This window comes from Helobdella robusta (assembly GCF_000326865.2).
Source record: "Helobdella robusta unplaced genomic scaffold HELROscaffold_14, whole genome shotgun sequence".
Classification (NCBI taxonomy): domain Eukaryota; kingdom Metazoa; phylum Annelida; class Clitellata; order Rhynchobdellida; family Glossiphoniidae; genus Helobdella; species Helobdella robusta.
In genome coordinates, this window is record NW_008703782.1 from 1,896,610 (window position 1) to 1,901,955 (window position 5,346).

A 5,346-nucleotide genomic window follows, 5' to 3' on the forward strand; every position below is an offset into this window, starting at 1 on the left:
TGTATACATGTATATGTGTGCGTGCTTGTTTGTATGCATGTTTGTTTGTGTGCATATTCTTGCGTTTGCGTGTCTTTTACTCCAAAAAATAAACTAATTTTCATGTACGCATTGATTCTCTTCATTGAAATATGCCGCATGTTGGAATCCATCACTTCATAACTAACCTCCACACGCTTCACGGACGCATGCATTCATTTTCTACATAAGCATTCGTCCTCATCAAAAAAAAAATAATTTTTTAAAATTGCGTGTATGTGTAACGTACACACGCAGATAAACACACACGTACACACACATACGCACGCAGATAAACACACACGTACACACACATACGCACGCACACACCACACACACACACACACACACGCACGCACTTACATGAACATACCTACTGTATGATTGGTTCTTCGGTATGCGGAATTTAATTGCAGTTAGTTTCTTGTGATGTTGCGCAATCAACCGGACATGTGTGCGTGCGTGCCTTCAAGTTTTTGTACGTTTTTCATGAAAAAGAATGAATGAATGAATGAATGAATGAATGAATGAATGAACGAATGAATGAATGAATGAACGAATGAACGAATGAACGAATGAACGAATGAACGAATGAACGAACAAACGAACAAACGAATAAATGAATGAGCGATAAAATGAACGAATGAATGAATGAACAAAGATTAGAAAATCTTTAAAAAACAAACAAGCAAATTTACATTAAAATTCAAAACTGAAAAATTGAAATTAATTTTAAAACAAAAACCAATTAAATTATCTGTCAATTAATTATTAATTTTTAAAAATAAATTAATATTTATCACACACTTTCACTTATCTTGCGTAGAGCGTAATTAATTATTTATTCGTTTGTTAGAATCTAAACTACTTGTGTTAGTAATTAATAACTCGATATGACGTTACGGAGACAGCAAATGTGTGGCCGCGTGTGGTGTGGCCGTGTGTGGTGTGGTCGGGTGTGGTGTGTGGCCGTGTGTGGTGTGGCACGATGTGGCGTGTTGTGTGGCTGTATCATTTTCATTCACCCATTTGTAAGACACACAAACACACAAATACATACACGCACCTTTGTGTTGTGTGATCACATACACATAAAGACAAACAGACACACACACACACACACACACACACACACACACACACATAAAAATACTTACACATACTCACTCACACGTACATACACATATTCACACACACACACAGTAATGTGTGGCCATGTGGTATTTTTAATTTAAACACAATTAATCTTCCGAAGTGTTTCGAAAGGTTTTTAAAGTATTAACAATTAATTATAAAGATAATTATCTCGAATTTTTTTACTTGATAACTTTCAGCACACACTCACACACGCGCACACAGCACACACACACCACACCCACACTCACACACCACACACACACACACGTACAAAAACACACGTACTCACACATACATATACACGAACACACAAACACACATATACAAACAAACACACATACAAACACATATAAACACATAAAACACACATAAATATATACAATTAAGCATATGTGTGAATATTTGAATAAATATTTAAAGGTATAAATAAATGAATGATCGATGAATAATTGAATAAACGAATGAATAAACGGATATATATGTTTTTAATATTTCAACAATAGATCGTAAATTAAAAATAAAGTGAACATCAAAATGGCTGAATTCATGAATTCAAATTAAAACACACACACAGACACACACTCACACATACACACGTACACTCACACACACTACACAAACACACACTCACACTAACAAACACAAACACACACACTCACACAAACAAACACACACACACTCACACTAACAAACACACACACACTCACACTAACAAACACACACACACTCACACTAACAAACACACACACAAACGCACTGTAGCACGCACGTATTTATATAAAGCCTGCTTTCCATTACGAGGTATTGCATAACCAGAAAAAGCACCGCGTACTCTTGCTGAAATGAAAATCCCTGAAGAATTCAACATTGATGTGATGCGAAGAGTGATGCTGTTATGATGTCTTGAAGTCTCTATTGATGCAATTATGATGTAGCCATGATGTTTTCATGTTTTTGTTGATGTAATTATGTAATTTTAACCTAGCTGACGATAGGTTTTCGGACCAGAAACATCAAATTTTTCATAACACCTACATTTCCGGCTGGTGTTAGCGAAACGATTTTCCAATTTCTGTTACTAAGTAAAATCTCGTTTCGTCTAGTTTCGTCTCGTAATGTTATGGTAAGAGTCTAATGTTATAATGTAATGTAATGTTGTGATGATGTTTTAATGTTGTTTTCGTTCTTTTAACGTTCCGTAAGTTGATGTTGTTTTCGATGGTTCCAAAATTTTTTCGCTGGCTTGCCACAGCCGTATATACATGACATTATATACATGACAATTATAGTTATGATAATAATAATTAAAGAATAATAATAATTATTATTGTTGTTATTATTAATATTATTAGTGAATGTTAATTATAAATTTCACGGCTATATTAACAAGGCGTTCATCAATCAGCAGCCAACAGGCAGAGTGTTATGTTTGACTGGCATACTGTAGTTGATTAAATGATTGGTCCGATGAATGAATAAATGAATGAATGAATGAATGAATGAAAGAATGACTGAATGTGTGATGGGATGAATGAATGAATGAATGAATGAATGAATGAATGAATGAATGAATGAATGAATGAATGAATGAATGTATTAATAGATGAGAGAAAAATGAATAAATGGTTCAGTTACGTAAGATGACGTTACGTAACTGGACTCTGCGTATTGCAAACAATAGAATAAGGAGGAAATTGAATTATTGCTAATCATTCTTATAGAATTTAAATATTATTAGATGTTTATATTGCATATACATATGTGTGTGCTCATTATTTATGCTTCTTCATTCTTTCAATCTTTTAATTTCTTTTTATGTCTCTCTCTCTCTCTCTCTCTCTCTCTCTACACACGTACACACACACACACACACATACAACACACGCACACACACATAAATATATATATATATATATATATATATATATATCATACATATAGATAGGTGTGATAAGTTTGTTTCTATATATATATATATATATATATATATATATATATAGCCCAAATATATGTACACATATATCTGAGTGTATTTAAGCTGGTACGTTTCCGATGAACAACAATGTTTATCAACTGATGAGGATTTTAGGTGCAAGTGTGTTCGTTCATTTGCTTATTTAACTCGATTTAGAATTAAAACTGAAATATTGTTAGCTACTAAAATAACAGTAATAATAATAGTAATTAAACTGGATTGTCAGTAGCTTTTTATTTTCGAAGTTTGTTTGTTGCTAGTAAATTAACTTTAAAGTAAATAATTTTTACTGAATTATTTAAATAATAATAATAATGATAAGAATAATTAATTATAACATCAAATTTAATTTTAACATTAGTAACGTGTCGTCACTTTTTTTAAATAAACTTTTTTTTAATAAGTCAGTTCACACGGACTTTCAGCTTCTTATGGGATATCTGTAAAAATTCATCTACCTACATACATACAATATTGGAAAAAGTTAGTGTATGTTTGAGTATGTGTATGTGTGCGTGCATGTGTATGTGCGTGTGTTGTCTTATGTACGTGTATGAATGATGTGCATGAATGATTAAAAATAGATTAATTAATTAAAATTTTCTAAAAATTATACAATCCACCTTGATATTGTTGGAATGAGTTGGTAAGCGCCATTTCCGTGGTGTTTGTCCGTTGTTAGGTGACACGTTTTGTTAGCATGTTGTTGTTACATCACACACACACGTACACACACACACACACACACACGTACACACACACACAACAACACACACAAACAACATGTACGTACGCGCACACGCATCATCATTATAATGTCTCAGACTTGTAAACGTAAATAAAAATCCTAATCACAGGCACACACACAGGTATACACACACACACACACACACACACACACACACACACACGAACACACACTGACATCCATAAAGCCGTTTATACTTATCTAAAAAACGTGCAGTTATATTCCCATCCCTTATATTGAAAAATAAATATCGCATGTAGAAGAACAGACACAGAAAATGATATGAATGATAAAAAAAAATGATAAATTTTATCAAAAGTAATAATAATTACATTATACGAAGAAATAATCGTTACAATAAATTAACAATTATATTGATAAAGAATTTTTTTGCAAGATTTAATAAACATCACAGCCACAAAAAATGTTAGTAGAAAGGGATAAGATAAGTTATGAAAGGTTATTAACATGGCACAAAATGTATTAAAAATTCTCAATACACGTTGAAGCAAAAAAAAGACGCACACACACACACACATATATATATATACACACGGGCACACGTACAAACACACACACACACACACACACACACACACACACATGTACACACACACACTTTCTCTCTCTCTTTCCCTTTCTTTTTCTCCCACAAACAGATGTATGAAAGATTTTCCAAAAGCAAATAGAGACGGCGCATAAACAAATAAACATACTATCTACGTGCCGATTTGTAAACATTCCACAGGTAACATAAACACATAAACATGTATGCTAAACACTCTCTCGCTCTCTCCCTTTCCCACTCACTCCCTCTTTTTCCTCTTTCTCTCACAAAAATATAATAAACATAAGCGAACATATACACACTCGCACAAACATACAAACAAACAAATACAAAACATACAAACATTAGAATTTTAATAGTTCAAAACTTCATTCGTTATTCCCACAAGCATGCACAACGGCATACGTACACACATATATTCACACATACCCGCATGCATGCATGCACACATACTTACATACACATAAACCTTGATACACAGACACACACGCACACATACACACACACAAACACACACACACAAACATACACGCAAAAACTTCAGAAGTTTCATCCAAGCATCATTCATTATTCGCACCCTCACAAGTCAATAAAATGAGGGTATAAAACCAACATGAACACATCATTCTAGAGACATTAACAACTTGCTAACCAACTCAAACATCAGCTTCTAATTGAAAATAATAACAACAAAAATAACTTAAACAACAACAACAACAACAATAGCAATATAATAACAATAATAATAATAACAACAACCACAATTATATTAGTATAACTTCAATTAATTTTTATTATTACATGAATATTCGAAATATTTTGTGAATAGAAACATTTTTTGCATATACAATCATACAATACACCTAGTCACAATACAAAAACACACATAACACACAAACA